Here is an 11,118-nt window from a genome sequence, read left to right on the forward strand (position 1 = left end):
AATGTTACACAGCGATGACATTATTCCAACTCTGAAAATTCAAAAACTCATTGAAATACTGTCAGTTGTGTATTTAGTTTTTCTGCTGCCAGTTGGTGAGAGGAAGAGCACAGATTACAGGCACATTCCAAATGTTTGTCTTTTCCCTGCACTTTTTCAAAGGGAAGAAATGTGTATCAAAAGGAAGCAGGAGATTTCCCATTTTTCTTCTAATATTCAAGGCCAACCAGACCTTCAGCTGCTTTAAGAAGAATTTGCAATGAAAGCAGCAAAGCACAAATTGCAGATATACTAAAATTTTGCCTTTCTTCCACTGCCTCCCTGCTAATATTGGGCAAACTTTACAAATGGTGCAGTTACCAGGTGTCTAAGCAATATAACATTGCTACTTTATGTTCCTAGATGCCCAAAGCTGGGCTTGATGGACACATAACTCAGTGCTAAAAGGAGAGTGGTACCACCTGGGTCTTTAACTCATTTTTCTATAAAATGGAACCCATTTCTATTATGCTGTATAAAACCCCTGCAGCAGAGAGCGGCAGGGAAGGCAGGTTTTCATCCTGCAGCTTTACAACAGAAGAAACCAGCAAAGGAAATTTAAATTATGTGCCCAAGGCTACACAGAACAGGAGTGCCAAACTGTAGCTGGAAACCAGCAGCCCGTGGTCCCCTCCCTTCACTTTATGCTGTTGAAGAGTTGAAAGAGGCATTGCTTCCCCAGGCCAGGAAGGCTGGCATTTCCTTGCCTGCAGCCTCTGTTAGAAATACTAATTTAGGTTTCAGTTATTCAGTTTACGAAGGGAAATGCTATAGGGAATGTTTGCAAGTAGTGGTTTCCTGAAGCAGGCATGCAAAGCAACAAAGACTTTACACTGGCATATTTCATGTCTGCATGAAGGACCCAGGGAGTGGCCTAATGAAGGATGATAATTCACTTCCATTCCTTTTACTTATTTTTGCCTGTTTACCCATAAATCTGTTCTTTGTTTAACATAAAAAATAGAAACACTCAGGATGACAACCTCAGACATGAGAGACTGATGAGCTGATGGGGAGGAGGCTGAACATTTACTCCTTCATTCCCAGGGAGTAGCTCACAGAGGAATTGCATCTCTTCTGCTTCTAATTAAAAGGGTTTGCAGATTGTTAAGGATTTTGGAGTGCAATGTTGTGTCTTGTTTGTGTGCACATCAAACCTATGAGTACCCTGTGGGTAGCTCAGTCTGGTTTTGCAGTAGCTGGGAGGATTTTTGAAGGAACAAAGGTTCTGGCTTAGAGGTGAGATGCACAGGTATGAGGGCACATCATTGCCATCACACTGTGGAGGAGGTTTTTCATATTCACCCTGCTGGTAAATCTCCAATAGATTTACATGGGAACATCCAGACTTCCTCTGCAGCTCTTGTGTTGTGTGTGGTGGGCATTTAACACAGCAGAGAAAGGGATGACAAAACCTGGCTTGGGAGCATGTGGGAAATTTCAGAGAATTTCTCCCTCAGTGAGTAGCCTTTATTCATCTCTGCTGTCTCTGTGAAGGAAAGCAGCCTCTGGAGGAAGGACAGTCCCTTTGCCACTAAAACCAGCTTGGCTGATAAAAAGTTTGCAGAACCCAGTTCAGAATCAGGCAGATGTTAACAGATTAAATCCTACTGATATCATCAATAAAAATTCCATTGATTTCAGTGGTCTTATGGTTCTTGTCCAGGGCTGGAGTTCAACAAAACCCATTGAAAAAATGTCCTTTTTTGATGCTATGCTGCACTTTGTTTATAAGCAGACTAAACAAGTGAAATGCTTGTCAAGTTCCTGAAATTCATGACAAAATTCCTCTGACATGAAGTGATGTGGACTTTTGCATCATCCACAACCAATGTTACCTTTTTCCTCTCTAAAGACTTCCTTCTCTTCCTATGAAACTTGTAAACAGTGTTGCTCTAGGAAAGAGTGAAAGGAATTTGCCAAGAGCCTTTTCTGTGCTCAACATTCACAGATGGTCAAAGAAATAACCTCTGCCAGAAGGATGCACTAGAACAGCTTTGAAAACCAGGGCCTGTGTATCCCATCTTCTGAGTTCATGAGCTTATTAAGCTTTTAAAACCAATTCTGTAATTCCCTTTAATTCCAATAACCTTTGCATGGATTGTTGACACTTCTATTGAAACTGCCAGATGCAGTTAACGGGAGTTGCCACTCAGTTTTACATCTGCAGGTGCTGCTGTTGTGAGTGGCTTTGTGCAATTAATTCAGCTGTCACAGGGACTTTGGAAGCCTGTTGTGGATCAGATTGTATCTGTCTATTTTAGGGCTGATCAAGAATCCTCCCCAACCAGAGGTAATCCCTAGATGGACCACTTAGCCATTAAATCCCACCCCACTTCCAAGCACAGGGGCTGCTCCCTTTCTTCTCCAGCATTGGCCAGGGCAACGAGGTTGAGGGAAGGACAGCACCTGCTCCAAGGGATGGAGGAATTTCCTTTTCTAGTCAGTGGCTGTGGTAAAACTGACCCAGGGCAGAAAGATTCAGCCTGCTTGGGGGTTGTGCAAAGTTTACAACACATAATTATTGAGCTCTGAATTCATCTCACCCAACATGAAACCTCTGCAGATCCCACTCAAAGAGAGACAACCAGATGTGCAAAAATGCTACTGGGTATGCCCACCTGGCCAGTCAGACTACAAAATCTCAGCATGAACCCTGTGCCAAGTACCCAAAACCTCTCTGCAGTAAATCTTCAGGGCCAGTTTGACTCGCCTGAAGTTTCTGCTGCTTTGTGTCCCTCTGTTTCAGAAGCAGATTGTGAGCCCAGACCCTGTTTAACTCTGCCAAACCCCGCTGGTCTGACTGCCTGCATCCAAGCAATGTCCTGCTCCGTGGTAGTTTTAAGTGGAGATTATTGCCCAACTGGTTTTGCACCCTGATAAATTCCCAGACTGATACATGAGGGTACCCAGTATCAATAAGCACTGAGGACCAGCCCAGCGCTTCCCACTGTGGGACAATACCAGATAAAAGCCAAGCTATTCTTATCATCACTGTCTCTGGAGTTAAGCCTTGCTCCACTTTTTAAAGCCTTAGATAATTAGGTGGGAAGATAAAAATATGTAATGGGAAAGAGAGACTGTGGGTCTTAAGCAAACACCTAGCTGGAACAGGAAAGGTGGCTCCAAAACTCTGTCACTGACCTTGAATTACTCTCTGCTGCTCAGTGTGGGGGTGACTCATCCTCTCCATGGGTTCCCTTAGGATCATCTACTCCTTGCAGCCCATCAGGGGTCAAGTTTCCACTGGGGCCCCTGGATGTGATGGCACTGGCTGTCACCAGGGCTTAAAGCATGGGGAGCTGGCCACCTTAAGCTCCTAACTTTTATTAATCTCCTGTCATTAACTGCAAGGGAATTTCTTCTGCTCTAATACACTTTTCCAATACCATTAACTCTCCAGACATGAACTGTTTCAGAGCAAAGAAGACTCAGGGGTCTCATGGCCATCATGAGAATGCACTTCTAAAGTGAATTAATATGTTAACCCTTCCACAGCCCATCTTTTAAATATGTGTCACCTGGAATTTTGCACTGAGGCCAGCACTATTTTAGCTCTGCAGTGCAACATGAGTGAGAAAAACCATCTCGAGGAACAAGTCATCCTGAGTGGGGCAGCCCTGTAAGATTATGGGCTCCTTATATATTTGAGGAATTAGGGAGTATTCTTGCTTTGTCTTAACAAGCCATGCTCAGACCTGGGCTCCAAGTTTGTTTTCAGTACCAGCCTACTCTGTGACCTTGGGTTCAACACTTTCCTGTGCCTCCACTTCTTCCATTTGAGGATGATGGTGGGGGTGATACAGATCTCCCTCATTAAGTCCCCCATAAACATCAAGTATCTTTACATTATTTTCTGAAACCAATCTCCTCCTGGATTCTGACCTGGCTGTGACCCAGTTCTCAGTGGTTCCACACCAGCTCTGACCAGGTGAGGATCCTGTCCTGCTGGTGCCTCCAGCAGGCAGATCCCCCCCTCGGGGTGATGCTGAGCAGAACTGACAGGTGGGTGGGCAATGCTGCCCCTGTGCTGCAGCCAGGGGTGGTTTGTGTATCTCCCTCCTCCTCTTAATAATTGTAGAATATTGTGAAACAAAGTAAGATTTCTCACCTAATGTCTGTACTTCATTAAAGTGTGTTTAGACAGATGGTTGATAGAAGAGGGGTGAGTCCTCCTACCCTGCAACCTGAGATTCACCAACATAACTTAAACAATTACTCTTATTCCTCAGTGAAACATTGGAAAACCATGAGCAATGAAACCCTGGAATAACATTTAGTCAGGCACAGCATGAGTAAGGCAGCAAAGCAGCAGAATCAGCATATTTCCCTTTGTTTCTCTTACAAACTCTCATGTCAACAGTCTCAGCAGTTGTTCTTTGGAGGGCATTTATACTGTTGCACATTGCATTACACTGTTATTTATTCTTTCCTGGCATTGTGAGAGGAAAGCAGAACAGCAGACAAAGGCTTCTGGAATTAACACATCCAAGAGAACAATTCAGGGAGTGAATATTAAAGCAGGTGAGCTGTGCAGCACATCTCCCTGAAGCTGTAGATTTTTGTGTTGAAGTAACAGTGCTGCTGCCTGCATGGAACTCATCCACTGGCAGTAATGTGGTGCTGGTGGCAGGTTAATTTGAGGATGGTCTCCCTGTCTGTCTTCACTGTGAAATTATGAACAGACTCAAGACCAGCTTTATGAACACTGATCACTGGCTGTGTTGGCACAGGCATACCACACACAGCCACAGTGAAAGCTTTCAGCTTGCATTCCCATCACTTATCCTGTCAGGTATGGCATCCACCTTCACCATTAATTAAGTTGTGTTTACACATGTTTGGCCTCCAGCACTGGCTTCCCCATGAGCACAGCAAAGTTTGGAGGCTCCTCCTCTAGAAATCTTTATTCTATTTTCCACACCCACACAACACAGACCATACTGCTTTTGTCAGCTCCCTGTCTGGCCCAGTACTGCCCAGCTTGTCCCTCCTTGGCTGACAAATTAGGCAATTTCTTTCCTCCTCCCAGCAAAGCTTCAGTGCCTGCCACCACACAGCCAAGCACTGCTTCTCCTGGTCACAAAAGCAAGAGAAGCATCTCCCTGGAGCCCATCTCCCACACCAGTTACTCCCTGTGCTGTGGGATAATGGGAACCACAGTCCTCAGTTCACTTCACTCTGGATCTGTGATTTTGTACAAGTCACTTGTCTTCCCTCATGCTCTCTTCTCTCCCAAGGGAGATCCAGTCTCTCCTCATAAAGCAGAAGTGCATTTCCCTCAGTTGTTTTGCACTACTCATTTTCCCCCTGCAATGGACTCTTTGGACACAGGTACAGAGTCAAGCCCAGGGCCAGAAAACTGCCATTATTTCAGTCCCAAATCAGTGTCCCTGCAGGCTGGCACCCACCCTGGCAGGACACGTGCATGACCTACAGCAATGGCAACATCTGCGTGAGTGGGCTGTCGGTTTAAAGAAAAATTGGCAAATCTTTACAGGTTTCCAACACCCTGCTGACCTCAAAGTGCTCCTTTTCTCCTCAGACCTGTGACTAACACAGATTTACCCACAAAGTGCCATTCTCCAGGTGAAATAAGATCCAGATGAGAAGCAGTTGGCTCCAAATCAACTGAGAGAAGAGCAGCAGCCATTGGTGAGCAGCTGGGACCATGGCAAAATAATGGAAAAAACCCAGTTACCTCACCCTGTGCTCACAGCATCTCTGCTGTTCAAGAAGATGGATGCTCTTGGGGTCATAGAAGCCTCATCTGCTATGGTAACAGCTATTGCCAAAAACAAGTGCTGATTGCTGAGTGAATTTCCACAGGCTCCTTTTGTGCCAACTCCCTGAAAGCAAACCACCTCACACATGCACGGGTGGGAGTGCTCGGTGAGCATGGAATTTGGGCTCTCTGTACTGTGGGGTGCATCCTTATCCTGCCATCCACACCTCTGATACGAGGTTGTGGAGTGAAAATAACCATCTCCCCCCGAGCTGATAATGTTTCTCCCTGCAAGAAGCAGAGGTTTAGCTCCTTCCCCCACAGGCAGCAGATGGCCCAGAGAGCTGGGGGAATGTGTGCTGGACCAGCTGCTGGCTCTGCCCTCCCAGGACAGGGAGGCAGACTGAGGTGTCAAGGGTACATCTCTGGTTGTTCCTGAGATAGCCCAATGGGTTCCCCTTTTTTGTTGTCCACCCAGCAGGCATTTCTACATAGTAATGACTTTTGGAAACATGAAAGATGCTTTATAGCTTTGATGCCATTCTCAATCTCAGATTTATTGTCCAGGCAAAGCACATGAACTGCCCATGCAAAATACAAAATGGGGCTACTGTGACAAGTACAGCATGAGCAGCCCAAGGGGGTGTGTGTAAGACTTTTAATAACCAGAGCAGGAAGTTTTAAATGCAAAGAGAAGCAAAAGGTAAATTCAGCAAATAACTAAGTTTCCTAAGGATGACTTTAATCATCCCAGACAGTTAAGGTAACATCAGAGAAATGCATGAGCAAATGAAGACAAATATCAGCATTTCTGCTCCATTTTAGTGCCCTATTGCTGGGTTTAGGACAGTTAAGACATTCAGAAAGTGCAGCTGATCCACCGTGTAATATCACAGCTGCCGACTTGTACCGGCTGGGAAAGCATATTCTGTCCTGTTCTGCTCTGCTCAGCTCGCATTTCCTGGCACAGGTAATTCATATCCTGACTCTGTGCCCTACAGCAGCAGCATGAGCAGCAGAAATGGAAGATATTTAATTATTTATTTATTTATTTACTTGTTTACTTATTTACTTATTTATTTATATGAAATTTTTCTTACCTGCTTCATGGAATCAAAAGACTGGAAAGAACCTCAGCAGCTCAGCAATTTACTCTCTCTAGTCCTTTCCCCCACAAAAGCTCAGCCGTGGCTATGGCACTATTGACAAACTTTTATCCAACCTCTGCTTGGAGGCCTCCAGCTGTGGAATCCCTACAGCCTCCCCAGGAAACCCTCAACCTTGCTATTAGAAGGTTTTACTCTTATATAGTCTGAATCTTCCTTGCTGAAGTTTAAGTCATTACTTTATCTGGAGAGAAGAAAATATTATTTTCTTCTTTTCTTCCTCTTCACAGCAACACATTATGTAGAAGATCAGGGAGGCAAGGCAAAGGCAGAAGCAAAGGTTGAAGCAAAGACTGAAGCTGTTTCTGCCCCTTTTGGCAGTTCTCCTCATTGAAGGTAATTAAGTGTGAAGAGGTACTTTCTCCCAGTGCAAGAGGCATGTTGCTAACATGGAAGTAAGGCTTTGTGCCATCTGAGCAGATGCATATGTATGTAGGGAAGGAAAGGCCATGTCTGGGCATCGGGCATGAAAAAGGAATTGAAATTTAGGCAGAAACCATCAGGCTATTTCTAGTATCATAGTTTTGTCAGAGAAGAGCAGAAATTTATGTGGGTACAGCATCTTACCAAACCATGGTGTTTCATTTTTTTCCCCTTCTCCATCATTCATCTCTTTGAGATCAGAATTCTGTAAGGTGCTACCAGCACTGAAACACCAGAGCTGGAGATGCAGCATTGAGTGGCACCAATATTCCTGCAGCAGGTGGGAGATGCCCATCTCCAGGCAGTGACAAATCACCCAAAATCTAAGTCACAGCTGGCAAGAACCCCTTTCAGAGTACCAAAGTGCATGGTCCTGGCTGCCATCCTGAGGAACATGGCAGTAGTCTCTGACTATAATCAGGTCTGTCCAGCCTTCCCTGCTCCCAGGAGCAGCTGCCCAGTCTAGTTCCAAGAGCTCTGTGGGGATAACAGGAACCAAAGAGGCAGCAGGTGCCTCCAGCTGACTTCATCACATCTTTCCCCAAAATAATCTGCTGGACAGCTGTGAGGAGGAGAATCTTATCTGGCTGCAAATCAACATAAGCAGGGGAGATGGGATGTGGAGTCAGGCAGAGAGGCTGTCGTGGGTTATTTATGGTTCTCAGTGGATGGACAACTTTCCTAAGTTAATAACCCTGCAGCCAGAGCTTTTTTTGCTACTTCAAGAGCAACAAAGCACATCTGGTCTTGCTTCCCAGACTGGTAAGTACTGAATTGCCAGGGAAATAGTGTCCTTGATGCTAAGAGGACTTTTTATCTCATTTTGGAGTATATATACCAATATAATCAAGCGCCAACACTGGGGAAAGAGAGTTTGTCTCTGCCAGACACTGCCATATTATGAAGCTTAGAGGATGCTCTTCTCTGCAGGGCTTTGCAAGAAGGGAATTTCTGTCTGTCTTAGCCTGAGAGCTGCAAGTGTGTGCCAGACCAGGACTACAGAGAGCAGAGAGCAGTTCTGATTGAAATATTTTTATGTGCTGTCACACACAACAGCTTTTCCTTTTGTCATCCCATATTTCTGAGGTGGTCACCCCCCTTCGGTGTTTTCCTTGCAAAGTCACGGACTGGATCTTTAGCCTGAATGACTCTTGAAAATAATTCTTATTCCTAATTGCAGGAAGAGATAAAGCAGATTCTGTGTTTCAAAATCACTCCCAAGGGCCACAGCTGAAGTACTGAGGCCTCCCAGAGTTTGGTTCGTGGGTTGGATGCAGCACCCAGCAATTATCTGCTGTGTTGAATAAGCTGTTCCTATCACGTAACATTCCTGTGCATTAAGCTGATCTATGTTGACATAAGTGGGATATTGGGGAGTGTGTACTGGGACTCCTGATACTTTGCACAAAGCAGACATGGATAATTGAAAAAGATGTTCCCTTCCACAAAGCACTGCAGGCCACCTCATCATCCCTCTCTTTCTGTTCCTCCTGCACAGCTAAATGGAAAGTGAGTGCTCTGCTTGCCTCCTGCTGCTCTTCCCACTGTCTTTCATGCCACTGGCAGCAAAGCTCAGTGTTGATGGAAGGCCAAGTGAGAGATGTGCATTTCACCTCTGCCATCAAACCATGTCACAGTGGCTGGGACCTGGGTGGTCAAACAGGGCAAACCTGTCCTCTGGGACAAGACCAAGACCACCAGGAATCACATCTTGTTCCTCAAGGCAGCTTCGCTTCCTTCTGGCTTGTAAATGTTTCTGCATTTTCATTTAGATTAAACAGTTCTCATTGCACACCAGGCCAGGTAAGAAAACAATCCCAAAATTCATGCCCAGAGCTCAGGGATGCAGGACAAGAGCTAGGACCCCATGGGGTGGACTCCAGTCCACTGGACCATCATGCACAGCCACTTATTCCCATCCTCTGCTCAGTGACCAGAGTAACTGTGCTAAAAGAAAGGGAGAGGAAAGCAGAAACAGAGTCCAGCACCAGGCTGCTCCCACCAGGCACAGGGATAACCAGGGGAGCAGCTGTGCTTGCACCAGGGTTTCCCAGGGATGCTGTGAAGTTGGTACCATTTAAGTGCCATAATCTGCAACATCAGCCCAGCCTTGGCTCTGCCTGGCCCCTATCGATCCCCAGCCTGGGCTTGGGGGAGCTGCAGCTCTCTTCCAAGACAGTTCTGTGCTGCATATTTTGACTGGAAGGTATGATTAACTCTGAATGTCAAAATGTACTTAGGGGTTGAGGAATAAACTCAGGGGAGATGAATGTAGTGAGACATGCTATTATTTAAAAATACCCAGAATGATTTATGCACCTTCTGCAGCCCTCATGCACCCCCTCACTAATGCTTATGCATTTATGAACTTCAGTTTTCAGCTGGCAGTGAGGTGTTTCTGCCTTGAGGAGCAGGAAAAAAGGTTCCTGACATTGAACTGAAGCTCATAACCCACTATATACCCAGCACTGCATATTCCTGCCTTCTTCCACACTTCAAGAACTCGGAAGTACCCAGCAAAATGATCAGGCCACAGGTTTACAACAGTCAGGAGGAAATATTTTCCCCCACCATGCATATTGAATGACTCTCTGCCATAGAATTATGGAGACTAAAAGATAAATAAATTCATCGACAGATTGGACAAATGTATAGAAGACAGGACCAAGTAATGGCTATTAAATGAGATGATCGAGATGAAATCACTGCTTACAAAATCACCAAACTCTGGTTGCAAGAGGAGGCAGAGGAGCTGGATGCTTAGGGAAATGCTGCTCTGCATGTTCCCCAGCTCATACTCTTGTTGAAGCACCTTGTTTAAGGCATGAGCTGGAGATGGAAGGATGACTGTCCTGATTCAGAATGGGTACTGTTTGAGTTCCTCCCCTAGCCTGGTTACCTCCCCACAAGCACCATCCAGTCCTGAGTGTGACACTGCCCAGACCTGGTGCTGGAACTGCAGTGGAGTCACCTGGCATCAGAGCCAGGGTGTGCATCGCTACCAGCAAGAGTCTCTTCAGCAGCAGTGAGCCTTAACTCTGCGAGGAAAATAAATTATAGTATTCATTTTGGGGGGTTATAAAACCAGTTCATTCTGCAGATATAAACATTATAAAATAAAGTGTAAAATAAATCATTAAAAATGGGAACACGGCAGGAGAAGAAAAGAAGGAGAAAGGAAAGGAGAGGTAATGAATCTGGAAGGACAGATAAGGAGCTGAAAGATGAAAGAGGAAAATAAAATCGGAAAACAGACCTGCAGTGAAAGGAGAGCGTCACAGAAATAGACATTTGAGGGGCAAGTTCATTTGATTACTAAAGTCAGAGAGATTTAATGTTACCTGCAGATTTACAGCTTAAACTTTCAAGGAAGTAAACTTCTGAGTGGTTACAATGTCATCTAACCTTCCAGAAACATCACCAAGTGGTTAATGTACATATACACACAAAATAGGTAATTTTACTGAGGTATGCATACACACACTATTTTAATATGTATACACACACACACATGTGTCATTTTTTAGGACTTTTTTTCCAGAAGGAAAAAAACAACCTTTTTGTGAAAAGTATCAATGTTTGCTGTTGTCAAAGAGGGAAAGCTACATGCATTTCATCTGCTGTTATTTCCCAGCCATGCCAGAGGTATATCACCAACAAAATGTTACCCAACAAAGCCTGGGAATGTGACAACTGAGTGAAAGCTCTGCAAAAACAGACTGAACGATTTGTAAATTAATCTGAAATGAGACAAGTATGTCAAAC

This window comes from Vidua chalybeata, chromosome 13 (assembly GCF_026979565.1).
Source record: "Vidua chalybeata isolate OUT-0048 chromosome 13, bVidCha1 merged haplotype, whole genome shotgun sequence".
In the NCBI taxonomy this organism is placed as follows: domain Eukaryota; kingdom Metazoa; phylum Chordata; class Aves; order Passeriformes; family Viduidae; genus Vidua; species Vidua chalybeata.